This window comes from Trematomus bernacchii, unplaced genomic scaffold (genome assembly GCF_902827165.1).
Source record: "Trematomus bernacchii unplaced genomic scaffold, fTreBer1.1, whole genome shotgun sequence".
Classification (NCBI taxonomy): Eukaryota; Metazoa; Chordata; class Actinopteri; order Perciformes; family Nototheniidae; genus Trematomus; species Trematomus bernacchii.
In genome coordinates, this window is record NW_022987596.1 from 69,316 (window position 1) to 84,374 (window position 15,059).

The window sequence follows — 15,059 nt, forward strand, 5'->3', positions numbered from 1 at the left end:
ATATATATATATATATATATATATATATATATATATATATATATATATATACACATAAAAAAATGTATACAAACTACAAATATATATATATAAAAAAAGTAAATGTGTGTTACCTGGACGTGGCGCCGGCACTCCCTGAAGCCCTCACCAGCATGGTCCCCACGTCTTTGTGGTCGTCCAGCAGCGCCTGCACCAGCTTACAGAACCGAGCCTCCACCTCCTGGTCCCCGATACTGAAAACACAGGATAGAACTTTAAAGGGGACCTATCATGCAAAAGTCACTTTTTGATGTCTTTTCTACATAAAGATGTGTCCCCGTGTGTCAGGGAACTCACGCAGCGTCAGAAAATAAAACCCTCTGTCTTTTCTCCTCCGTACCCAAATCTCTAAAAACGGGGCTACAACGGAGCTGATCCAGATTTGCGTCCGATATGACGTAATATCTGAAATGTGGACCCACGGCCCTATCAGAAACGTTGCTATCAGAAAGTTTGCTATCAGAAACAATGCCCGACTGTTTTGGACGTAATATGGCGTGTTTACATTAGCATCGCTAAACACTCAGAGCTAAACCTGTACTGGAGAGCATGTGTGTGAAGAAGCAGGACATAAAAAGGAACTCACCTTGTGGTATAACCGGCAAGAGAGAAAGCCTTTGAGCTCCATACTGTTTCAGAAATAATCCTTGATAATCCATGATATGGCGTTTCATCACAGGCAGGTATTTAGTTTAGACAGTAGCTGCCGGGTCCCCCATGAGCTCAGCCCCCTCCTTTTTTTTTTTAAAGCTTTATACCCCAAATCAGCACTTTTGAAACAGGAAGTGAAATAGAGGGATATGAGGCATGGCTATAATGGGTGATCTGTTTGGTATTTGAGCAAAAACACTTCATAGACATGTTTTTTTATATATTTTTATATATCCTGAGACCTATGCTATTGCCTAAGATAGCATGATAGGTGACCTTTAACACTTAGATAAGACCTTCATTAATCCATGAGGGAGACTTTCTGTAAGAGCAGCAGTGAGAGAGGACATGTCAGAGTCCACATAAAACGTTTGAAAAAAGCTTCAGTATAAAAACCTTTTATCAACTTTTAAAACGTATTTCATGTTTTTGGATCAAAAAGTATAATCTCTCATATCTTCAATCCTGCTGAAAGTGTTAAAATCCACTGATGCTAGTTAAAGTGACAGACTGGGGAAAGTAAAAGCAACAGGATGAATTGAATTGTAGATGGTGTTAAAGTCCAGTGTGACATAACAGCAGAGTAGTGCTGACTGAAACCTGATCCTGAACACTCAGCTCCTCCACCCTCTGAAATCAGCAGAGATTTAACACCACTTTTGAACATTAAAGCATGGAAACATGTCACAGTAGAGACACAGAATATGTCTTCTTTAAATGTCCTTTTAAATATTTAAATTTTTAATCATTTTGGTCAGGGTTTCCTCTCGTCACTTATATGTCCTCATGTATTTCATTAGGATTATGGATATGTCTTTTTATCTGAGTCTGAGCCCCTATATGTGTGTGTGTATTGAGTTTGTGTTCAGCAGTCTGAAGGACAAGACCCCCCTCTGTGATCATTATACGTTTAAAGCTGAAAACTAAAGGGAGTCATGAGGAGAAGATCAAAGACCCCACAACACGCGTTCACTTCAAAACAGGAAGTGAACACGTGACGTGTTGTGAGACCGCAAGAGGTGAGGAACTGAACTTTTGACCCTGTGTGTGTGTGTGTGTGTGTGTGTGTGTGTGTCACTCACCGTGGGAAAGTCAATGAGCATGTGGTACGCTCTGATGTAAAGTTCATGCTGTAAGAAAAGAGCAGAAGAGATTAAAACGATGAACACATGAATGCACCAATAATTATAATCCAGTCATAATCAGTCTGTAGCACAGAGTCATTTTACTTCTTAATACTAATACTTATTTAGTATTTTAATATATTTTTTCTATCTAGTATCTTTTTAAACGCATTATTTAATAATTGATTTAGTATTTTTCTTTATTTGTTAACTTTAAAATTGCGCTACTTTCTTTTCTTTTGTAATTGTTCTTACTATTAAAGGTGGGGTAGGTAAGTTTGAGAAACCGGCTCGAGTGCGCTAGAATTTGAAAATACACAACCGGAGAAAATCTGCCACTTCCTTACAAGCCCCTCCTCCAACACACAACGAACGCGGCACATGACCATGAGGGCACGAGATAAGTTTGTGCACAGATGGAAGGCTGACAGGCAGGTAGGACATCCAGTTATTTAGCCCGGTCCGGCTAAAATGATTGGTCGTGCTTTTTACAGTACTAACGGCTTCCACAGATGACTTTTTTTTATGGATCTTTTGTCAAAGCACTTAAGATATTCATTGCTATCGGGATGTTAACTCCGAGCTCGGTTTCTCAAACTTACCTACCCTACCTTTAAGTATATTTATATTTCTTGTAAACATTTCTTTATTATATTACAATATTTTTAAATAATATGGATTTTTTTAAAGTTATTTGCTCTTTTTTGACTATTGAATTCCTCTTACACAGTGTTTATGCATGCACCATTACAACCCACAAGCAAACTCCTTGTACCTTTTCAGCCTGTACCACAGTACTTATACACCGAGGTACTTCTACTTCAAGATCCCAGTACTTCTTAAACTTTATCAAACTTAATAATCTCTTGCTGATCAAATCTGCTGTTCGTTTCATTCCCCCCTCAGAGCCCCCCCCCCCGCCCGCCCTCAGCTTGATGCACACAAAGGGTTTCTGGAGTTACGTAACGGAGAGGAGCTGCAGGGAATCTGGGTGAGAGTTCATCTGAGAGAGAGGAGCGGGAAGTAATGTTCCAGTGAGGAGAGGAGGATCTGAAGTGTGTGTGATCAGAGGGTTGAGCAACACACACTCATTAACTGTAACCACAATTAGTTATAAACCCTGCTGAAGGCTTGATGTAAATACTGCCTTGTGGCTTGTATGCTGCTCATGCTCTTTCTGCATATCATGTATTTCTGTTTGCCATGTATATAAATGTTATGTTCATAAATGTTGTAATGTGACGGGACTACGGATGGAAACTAGCTCAAAGCTCATTTACATTTAAAAACAATATTTTGTTTAAAATGTTCATTAATGTGCACTGTACCGGTTCAAATAAACAATTAAATGAAAAATGAATTTGTACGCTGACATTTGATTTAGCGCCTTCTCATTGCTTCTTTTATTTAGTTAACATTCCTTTTTATTTAATATGTTGGTCTACTCTTTTTTACTTCTGCCTTTCTATCTGCAAGGTCCCTTTTCTGTTGTTACGCTGCACATGATTTATGAGTTTTGTTTTCTGGGTTTTATACAGAGGCAAATATACAACAATGTGCAAATATAAAATATATATTCAAAAAATATTTAAAAAGCAAATCCGTTAATATAGGAAAATATTCCAAAAGTAAAAATAAATGAGCAAATGGTAAACAGACATGCAAATATGCATATTAAAAAATGGAAACCCCAAAAAAACTTGACAAAAAGAAACTGCAAATACAAAAAACACATTTATACTCCCAACATATATTTGCACTGTATAAATGGATCTGCAAATATACAAACACAGATAAATCAAATCTGTGAATACCAGCAGGAAGTGTCTGGTGCTCTGGGGTTTTGTGTATATTTACTTACAAAAAATGGTTTTGCATCAGTGGAAGGTTTTATAATTACACACAGATTGTTTATCCGTTCGAAAAAAACATCGACACTAGTTTTAACGAGACATCTGTGTGTGTGTGTGTGAGAGGGAGAGAGAGAGTGGAGTGTGAGTGTGAGTGTGATGTGTGGTGTGCGTGTGTGTGTGTGTGTGTGTGTGAGGGGGTTTAAGGAATTTTGTTTGTCCAAAAAGAGGCATTTCAAAATCTCCACAGCAATGCGTGTTTCCAGGAAAACGTGTCAGAGAGCAGCGAACTTCTTTTTAAGAAAAAGTATTTTTGCTTCACGTTACAGGAATTTTCCTAGGTAGCAAAAAGAAAACTCCACATCCATCATCCTTTGGGTTTATTTTAGTGTGGAGGACGAACTGTGGAGGTGTGTTTCAGGGATTCAGCTGAACGCCGTACTGAGGGAAAGGGGATTCATCTGAACGTCGTACTGAGGGAAAGGGGATTCAGCTGAACGTCGTACTGAGGGAAAGGGGATTCAGCTGAACGTCGTACTGAGGGAAAGGGGATTCAGCTGAACGTCGTACTGAGGGAAAGGGGATTCAGCTGAACGTCGTACTGAGGGAAAGGGGATTCAGCTGAACGTCGTACTGAGGGAAAGGGGATTCAGCTGAACGTCGTACTGAGGGAAAGGGGATTCATCTGAACGTCGTACTGAGGGAAAGGGGATTCAGCTGAACGTCGTACTGAGGGGAAAGGGGATTCAGCTGAACGTCGTACTGAGGGAAAGGGGATTCACAGGAACATCTACTGGCACAAACAGAGAACTCACTTCCCCTCTGCTCTGACATCTGACTCATGTTCCTTCTGCTTAATATCAACGCTTTGTTTTTCTGTATTGTGTCAGGTCACAGCGACCTGCAGACAAAAAGTCACGCTGCTGCCAAACCACACTCTGAATGATTCAAGCAGAGCAGGAACACTGGCAACCACTTCAAACATGTTCACAGTGAGAGAGGAACGAGTCTGAAGAAGTCGACACTAAGTACAGCATTCAGACATCGAGGTGTGAAATGTTGAAGTGCTTTAGTTTATTTCTAACTCCAGAGCCAGTAAGGGGCTGGAGGAATAAGTATCTTGATGGCTTTCAATATGTTATCCATACACAGACGGCAAGTATCAATTGTTTGTTAGATATTATTATATATAGCAAATACAAAGTAAAAAAAGGCTTCATAAACATCACGATGTATGTAATCGTAACACTCGGCGTATTGCAAAATGTTTACAATCCCAATAATTGTTACTTAGGTATCCAATACTTCTGGCTGTTACTTAAGTATCAGGATAATATCAAATCGTGACTTTAGTATCAGGTTGGGATGGAAATGGATTCACAGGAACATCTCTGGCACCAACCCAGAATGCACTTCACCGCTAATCTTAAATCTGACTCATGCTCCTTCTCTGTGGCAATTAATGTTTTGTTTATCTACGGGTCACAGTGACCTGCAGACATAAAGTCATGCTGCTGCCAAACCACACTCTGAATGATTAAAGCAGAGCGGGAACACTGGCAGCAAGTCAAACATGTAGAGAGGAGAGAGGAACGAGTCTGAACACTGAGAGGTGATTAATGCTGGTTTACAAAACTTCTACCAACAGTTCAGTCCCTGCATGACTGGCTAATACTGGGTTCCATTTGTATAGAGTGGTTCGGGAATTCATGTATTTCTGTGTTGGTCACTGAAGGCAGCATCTCCCTGATCCAATGGGATTCCTCCATGTGATTTTGGATTATTGCAGAAAATAATCCCAACATTTATGATATTTACACGTTTTGTTCAGCAGGATAATTCCTCCACATATTAACACTTTACGATTTCTGAAGTAAAAAGCTAATGTTGGGCTATAAAGGAACTACAGCACGGTCACATGACTTCACGTCACCACCGCTAAGCCTAAAGGAGGCTAATGTTGGGCTATAAAGGAACTACAGCACGGTCACATGACTTCACGTCACCACCGCTAAGCTAAAGGTGGCTAATGTTGGCTATAAAGGAACTACAGCACGGTCACATGACTTCACGTCACCACCGCTAAGCTAAAGGAGGCTAATGTTGGGCTATAAAGGAACTACAGCACGGTCACATGACTTCACGTCACCACCGCTAAGCTAAAGGAGGCTAATGTTGGGCTATAAAGGAACTATATACTGGTATTTACTGACATATTTTATGTCGTAGAACAAAAATCTCTTCAGCTTGTGTTAACCACAGACCTTATTTCAGGCTAACAACCAAAAACACATTCAGAAACCATTGAAGAGGGAACAGGAAGTGGTTAAATGCTGACTCATGTCAGGGTTAAGGACTCATTCCTGCACCTCTCTATACTTTCCATTATGACCCAAGATGAATTCAGGCTAAGTATAATTAGCTCCTGTGTTGGAGCTGTGCTGACTAGCTCTCTGCTCACTATGTGAAAGTGCAGTTGTCACTTTCTTATTATAGAGTTCACTGCATGGCATGGCTTCTCGTACAGCTCCAACACTGGCTTATTGACAGCTAGTTAACCTAAAGGACTCTTGCACGTATTCTAGGTGACTTTATATAAAAGAAGTGAATGTAAAGGAGTCTTTTTACTTCTTATATCTGCAGCATTTGTTCCAAAGGTTGCAATAAAGGAACAAAAACAGCCCCTTTTTCCGTTTGTGTCACTCCTGATTAGGGTTGGGTACCGAAATCCGGTTCCGGTTCGGAACCGTTTCCAAAATTTAGATTCCATGGGTATTGTTTAGAAATGTTAGTTTCGGTTCTGCTTATCGATTCCTAAGGGAATGCATCTCGCCGCTTTCTGTACTGTTACACGGGGGTGGGGCGTGTAGCGAGCACAGTGGCAGGTTTGGGAAGCAAAACTCGGTTCAGAGTAAGAACAAATAACAATTGTCCGGTACCCGGATTTATAAGAGTTGTGAGGACAGGAGGACCGCAGCTCTCTCTCTCTCTGCTCCGGATCAGCTGAGCGCTGCACGGTGCAGCTCAGCGTCTGTCTCTCTCTGTCTCTCTCTGTCTCTCTCTGTCTCTCTCTCTCTTTCTACACACAGCGGCTCCGCTGCCCGTTTAACAGCCTCATCTTTGTCAACCTTTCTTATGTTCTTTCTCTAACACATTACGAACTAAAACGCACATTACGAACTAAAACGCTTAATAACCTTCATTACGAAGGTTATTAAGCGTTTTAGTTCCTATGTTTTTTAATATTGACCGCCATTTCCTTTATGAAGTAAATCAGCCTCCCTGTCTGTGTCCTCGCGCTGTCCTCACATCCCCGGACTGTGAGACAGACTCAGAGGATCAGAGGGATGTCAGTATTGTTTATGAAGCAGGGTATATAGAAAATACATTATTGTAATGAAAATACTATTTATTTACTTTTACAAACAGTGAGCAGCTGGGCAGCTGCAGCATGTGTATTGCAGGACATGTGTTGGACACACAGACTGTGTGGTTGGACTCTGTCTCACAGGCAGGTTGCACTGTAACATCAGAGGAGACTGGGCTAATTGTACATTCTCAAACTGCACCACTTAGAACTAACTAAAAAATGCAGAGGTTATTTTAATATAATTGTATTCAATAACCGCAACAAAATGAAACAGTATGAAGTGATTTGTAAATAGGAATACAGATATGACTTAATGTTTTCATGAATATATATTTCTCCCAGTGAAATTGGCATGGGACTTATTTTTACCCTCTCAAGGAACCGGAATCGAGAACCGAAAATAACCGAAAAGAACCGGAATCAGAACCGGAATCGTTAAAATCCAAACGATACCCAACCCTACTACTGATATGAACTCCCATTGTGTAAGATTGGTAAGGACTATTTTCACAGTTAAAATTGCAAAACTATGATGAGAAATTGACATTTCAAATGCAGTCTGAATGGTAAAAATCCATTAACGCATATTGAAGATATCAGTGTGTAACATCAGGAAAACTGTCGCAAATTTCAGGGTGTAGGTTTAAAAAAGGCTGTAAACAAACACCGATCTGGTAACTGGAGCCGTGCAGTGTGTGTGTGTGTGTGTGTGTGTGTGTGTGTGTGTGTGAGTGTGTGATCCTACCACTTGCAGGATGGTGGGGTTGCAGCCGATGATGAAGGGCAGACTGCGGAAGCCCTTTATGCGATGGGCGATTCTTACAGGAAGCTCCTTATGAAGATACTTGGCACTGCTCTGAGATCACACACACACACACACCACACACACACACACACACACACACACACACACACACACACACACACACACACACACACAGCACACCCACACACACACACACAACACATCACACACACACAGCACCACACACACACACACACACACACACACAGCACACACACACACACACACACACACAAACACCACACACACACCACACACACACACACACACCACACACAACACACACACACACACCCACACAGCACACACACACAAACACCACACACCACACACACACACACACACACACACACACACACACCAACACCACACACACAGCACAACAACACACACACACATCACATTCACACACACACAACACGCACACACACACACACAGCACACACACACCACCAGCACACACCCACAGCCACACACAAATTCACCACACACACACACACACACACACACACACACACACACACACACGAGAAGCAAGTGAGTCACAGAGATCAATAAATTTCCCTTTATCCGACCCACAACCGCTATATTTAGATTGCCAAAACAAAGGAATAGTTCAGATAAAAAGCAAAATAAAATAGAATAAAATAATTATAAATAATGTAAAAATATATTATAATATATTATGATAATTATTATATATCAAATAACAAAAAACATATTTAATACATCTTTAAAAAATCTAATAAATACACATCTATAGTTAAAAATAATAATAATTCAGCTTGTACGAATTGTGAAGTAGCAGACAGTGTTAACATTTATACAAAATTATATATTAAATAATAGTACGGTTGTCTGAGATATTTACCAGAACGTGGTGTCCATCAGGAGATTTCCCAGAATACAGCAGGGTGGCGAGAGTCAGCCGAATCGAGGCCTGGAGAGGAAATAAACACAAGGATTACAAACAGATCCAGAGTCAGAACTGTACGTTATATTACATTATGGGACCAGAAAATACTTTAACATAGAGCTTTATATACCTTTGCATGCATGTGGTTTCATTCATACGATCCACACTCCGGGTCAGTTTATTACCAGGAGTTAATGGCTTTGTATTCAACAAATCCCCTCACATAGCCTTTGCGTTACGAGGAATATAATATAATACAAATTATATAAAAGACACAGCTGTTACTGAAGCTGGAATCCAGGAATATACCTGTAGCAGGTTTATTGTATTTTTGTAGAAACCTGTGTATTTGAGGCCAATTATCAAGTTTAATTAACCAAAATGACTAAATCAGGAGTGTAATAAAGCCGATACTAGCTCCTCTGATGTTTATGTCCCCTCTTTAATCCTTAATGTAGTGTTACTGTCTACATTTAGGCAAACAGCGCTCCCAGTATGACCCTTTGTGTTTCTTCGCCTCAGGCAATCCTGTGTATTGTATGTAAACAAAGCATGAATTATGGGTAATTTACTCGTGTAAATTCTGCAGAAATGCAAATGTGAAACAGATCATGATTGTTTTAAATATGAATATCTGTGATTAATTGTTAGGTCTATAAAACGTTAGAAACTGTGATAAATGTCGGTCCTAGGGTCTCAAAATCCAACATGTCTTTCCTGTATAATTTTTTGACTTTTTATTCTAATTATCCAGAATATTTTATATTGTTTATTTGATATATTTTTCATTTATTTCTTATTGTTAATTCTCTTTTCCACTTTTAAAGTATTAAAGTATTGTATTATAACAGGGTATATGCAGGAATCCTGAAGTCAAATGTAACACCTTTTAAGACCTTTTTAAGACCCTTTCCATACATTTTAAGACCTCATCGCCACTTGGAGTTTTAAACCGGTTACATTGGCGACACACTTTACCTCACATTTACTATATACAGTATTGATTGTCCTTCCTCCTTATTTTCCAACCATTTGGACGCAAACTTGCATTTCCCCATAACGATGTTGTTAACAACCAGCGTAAACGGAACCTTCGCCGCTATCAAGCAGTGAGCGTGCGATGTCCTGTTCAGATGACGTCAATCCAATGGGATGCCATAAATAACTACACAGAATCACACTACACACCTACGCAATGATTACATTCAGGCACAGCTGTAGAATACAACCTCTTTGGACAATTTATATACTTATTGAAAACAAGCTACAAAAATGTAATACCTTGGAAAATGCCGTTTAATACTTTTAATAGCCTTAATTTTCCGCTAAAATTGATTTATATCAACTTTTAAATACTTTTAGAAGACCCCCGCGGACACCCTGTATAAAGTCTGAACACACTTCTGCTTGTGTGACGAAAACCTTTCCCAATTGGGATCAATAAAGTATCTACCTATCTTAAAATGTTGTTGTTGTCAGTCCAAAACAAAAACATGTTAACAAGAAAGCAGGAAATCTTATTGTATATAGGCTGAAAACTGACCATTTTGCACAACAACTAGGTTTAAAAATGGTCTTTATCATAGTTTTTCTGCAGCTAATAACAGATAACAGCTTTTATTATGAGAGCTCAGCATTGGTTTGATATTAACGGGTGCTGAGACCCCGGTAACGCCCGGCAGAGACAACTATCTTTCAGGAGATATAAACACATGTTAGTGAGCGGCAGCAGCAGACAGGCTCTGTGAGTCAGATCTGAGGCGTCTGAACCTGGCTCTCACAAACAGATCTGTTTATCGTAGACACAGGAAAACAAGGCTTTGCTCAAAAGGCTTCAGGGCAGAACTGGAAGTACAACTGCACCATGTACAGAGAGAAATACACAGCAAGGTCAAACAACCTGACTTTTTAAAGTATATCCCTAAGTCAGTACATTAAAGGTAGGGTATGTAATTCACTTCAGAAACACTTTTTGTTATATTCCATGGAATGCTCTTAACATCCCGATAGCAATGAATATATGAAATGCTTTGACAATAAATACATAAAAAATTCATCTGTGGAAAGCCGTGGCGCTGTAAAAAGCACGACCAATCATTTTAGGCCGGCCCGGCTAAAATAACTGGATGCCTACCTGCCTGTCAGCCTTCCATCTGTGCACAAACTTATCTCGTTGCCCTCATTGGTCATGTGTGCGTTTGTGTGTGTTGGAGGAGGGGCTCTGTGAGGAGTCTGAAGGAAGGGGCAGATTTTTTTTCGGCTGTGTACTTTCAAATTCTAGCGCACTCGAGCTGGTTTCTCCATTCTACCCCACCTTTAAACCAAGTGAGGTACTTTAGTGCAATTTGGTGGTACTTTATTAAAGTATTTCCATTTACTTAGATGTAGTTTTCAGATATAATAATAATAATATACATGCTCTTTATATAGCGCTTTTCCTGGTGCTCAAAGTGCTTAAAAACAGATGAAGATGTTGCATTCAAAACACAATGCCTCTCTCACTTATGGAGGACAGTTTTCTGCAGAATCAGAACTTTTACTTTTCTGCTCTTATCCGAGTACTTCCCCCGCCTCTTTATTTATAGTCGTGTGACCGCCTCAAGTTACAAAGACAAACACTGAGTCCAGTCTTGTGGAATTGGAGATCAGAAGCTTTGTGCACGTACATATTAATCTGAGCAACTACAACCTTTATTACTTCACAACAGTCACTTACAGTAAGTGCTATCAACCATGAAGATAACAAACAGAGGAGCAGCAATCCTGCAGGTTCACTAAGTTCAAGCAACCATTTAAAGTGCATTGGTTTAAAAGGCACAAAAATGCTACATACAGGTTAACATTTGTATTTTACTGGTGCATTTAAAACACATGTGTTCTTCTCACTCAGTCTGCAACAGATTGTGTTGACTGTCTGCAGCTTTAAAAGGGTTTCATTTCAGTGTTTGAATAACAAAAACAGATGTAAATGACTTCCTTTTAAAACTGTGAAGAAATACTTGTGTTTTGCTCAAGACATCTGCTAAATGTATGACTAGTGTAATGTAGACATCGGTGTTTGCCAGAATAAAGGAACAACTGACAATAAAAGAGGGTGGAAAATAACTTTTGACAGCACACAAAGAGGGCTGGAAGTTGTTAGTGTGCAGATATGAATTATGTCAAAAGACCCACCCCTGTTTGACAGCATGTTCCCTTAATAGACACAAAGTGATGGGTCGACTTGACATCAGACAGTCAGTACAGACCATAGACTGTATATATAAAGGGTACAGACAGATGTACACCATCCACTCTCCATAAATCACTGTGGCATGTTCTGTTATGAAGGCGGTGTTATTTCAGCAGCTAGACACAATGTTCTTTAAAGTCTGAGACGCTGCGTTCAAGTGCTCAGTGGAACATAGGTCAAATAGCGGTCAGGGCTAACGTGCCGCTTTACGTTATTAAACATTAGATTATAATCGAACATCTTAACAGTGATAGTATGAGTGGATACAACTAGATACACTTTGTAACATCGTGTGAGTATAGTGAGTGATATTAATGACATTATACAGGCTTTTTTTAATTATTTTTGTAATGTTATTATAGTTTTCTTAAAATAGTTCTCTATCTGTGTTTTTAATTTGTGTTTTACTTTTATGTATGCACCATGACACGAAGTCAAATTCTTCTTACGTGTCAACCTACCTGGTAATAACCTGTTTTTCTGATTCTGATCTGAACATCTTAATCCGAGTAACGTTAGAAGGAAGCATCCCATTTACTTGACTTTTCCAGTGTCAGTGAACGCAGCTGAGTCGTAGCTAACGGCTGCAATAAAGCTACAGTTAGCTTTGAACTCCCCTCGTCGTTGTCACAGTTTGTAATACTAAATACCCTTAAAGTCTTAATGTTACCTTCTCCGCGGACACGTCAATGGCGACTGGTTGTAGAACGAGGTGACGGTCTTGGATCTTTCCCTCGCCATCTTCCGAGTAACCCTGCATGGAGGACGTGGATCGGAACCTCAGCGGCACTGTTGTGATAATCGGGGCCGAAAACAGGGTGCCTAACCTCGGCCTGGCTCGGCAGGAAGCACCGCTGAGCACCTCCACGGCGAGACCCGCGAAACCCATCGTTTCTCCGGACAGAAGAGTGTGTGTGTGTGTGGTATTAAAGGTGTAAATGTTAGGAGGCCATCAGGGGTCGCGTCGTATGGGTGCACAAAGGCACGAATACAGTAGAGAGAGGGTACAGAAAGGGCTTTGTGCTCATTGGCCAGTAGCGGAGAGATACGGGGTGACGTAATGAGGCGTTGTCCAATGAGAGAGGAGAGGAGAGGAGAGAAGGCGGGGCTTAGGTGTAGTGTTAACCCCGCCTCCTCCATGCACTACTGTACTACTGTAACTATTATAATAGAATATTAAAATATAGTAATATTTACATGACATAAAGATGAAATATAGATATAGTCGTAGAAACATATAATTCATTAATAAAAGTACCAAGTGCAGTTAAAAAAATGTATTAAAAAATAATTTAGTAAAAGTTATCTACAGTATTATACCATTAAAATAAAGCAATATTTACATGAAATAAAGATTAAATAAAGATATAACCATAGAGAAAAAAATGTATTAACAAATAATTTAGATAAAAAAGTATTTTCACTCCAAAACCACACACACAACAATGAAAGAAGTTTTAAAAAATGCAGTTTATTTTTATCAAAATATTTGTACAACTTATGTGCGAGATGTTGGGTTACGTCATGATGGGTTGTCCAATGAGAGGAGAAGAGGCGGGTCTTAGCTGCAGGGTTAACCCCGCCCCATCCATGCTCTACTATACTGTACACTGCAGGTAAACAAGTGTTACACCTGTGACTTCAGAGCCTTTATTTAATTAGAAGTACTTATACCACACTGTATACATACTGAGTTACAAGTACAAGCAATGCAGGGGAAAGTACAATTAAAAAAATATACTGTATAAAAGCCAATACAGTAAGAAAGTACCCAAAATGTATTCAAAATAAATTAGAAAAAAAGTGTATGAGTTTTTTGTGCAAAGAATCTTAACATCTTTTAATCGTAAATATTATTCTGAAATAGGCCACTATGGGAATGAGTGATTGTACTTTCTGTACTTTAGGCTTTGGTTGGTCACATTTTGACCAAATATTGTCAATACCTTTTTTGTTTGTCCTTTAATCCAACAACACAAGAATGAAACCAGATTCTTTTAAATGCAGAATTGTTTTATTAAAAAAATCCATTGTACAACTTCACAACATGTGAAAATAGAAAAAGCAGTTACAGTAGAAAAACTGTAAGGTTAGGGTTAGAAACACAGTCAAGGTTAATTCACACTGTACCAAATCCTGACACATGTCTGATCATTGTTTCATTGACTGCATGAGCTTTTATTACATTTGTGCTCCTGGACACAAATACTTCTCAGTGGCTTTTAACTTCAGTACAAATTACTTCACTAAATACAAATCGTGACATGTAACAAATACTCAAATAAAACCAGAAACTAAATTGAAAAGATCTAAATGTAAAACGAGATGCTTAAAGCCGATAATGTAGACTTAAATAACATTGTTTTGTCTTCTTCAAATGTTAACACAATTAGTAATTAACCTGTCATTTGTGAACATGATGCACATGCTATATGCTTTCATGTTTATGTCACCATTTGTTTACTTCTAAGTCTTAAGTATGTTGCATTTGTTAAAGCAGTCTGTTCTTAAGCCTTCTATCGTTTCTGGAAAAAAATTGTAGGTACGCTTTAGCTATTGTGCAAATGACAACAGAGCCTTTAAATCTTGACTCTAATAATAACAACTCATATATACACTACGTCCAATAACAGAGAACGACGTGTCACACAGCAACTAGGACAATTCTCTACCCTTAGCTACTGTTCACAACAGCACCATCTTTTATGTAAATCAGTATAAAGTTCTACAGAATTGAAACTGCTCAATTTTACGTTATACTTTGTTTTAAAAAACAGGTTTTGGATTCCTTAAATCTGTCCGGCCAACAATAGCTACGACACTTTTCCCTGTGGCATCAACATAAAGGTAACTTTCCCCGAACAAATGATGGAGAGATATCTTCGACCGACAGATAGTCATGTTGTTGTGATGAAAAACAACAAATACCTCACAAATACCAACATGGTCTCATCAGTTTTTCATCAGTTTCTCTTACAAATGAAACTCAGGATTTCCTCATGATGCCTCCTCTCTCTTCCAAACGATCACCATGTTGTTCCTTAAATCTGTCTGGCCAACAATAGCTATGAC

The 15,059-nt window shown here is 39.1% G+C and overlaps 1 pseudogene; it reads right to left on the reverse strand.

The window, feature by feature from the left end:
* The window catches only part of LOC117482487, a 36,998-nt pseudogene extending 24,059 nt beyond the window's left edge, over nt 1–12,939 (reverse strand).
* Between the last annotated feature and the right edge of the window lie 2,120 nt (nt 12,940–15,059).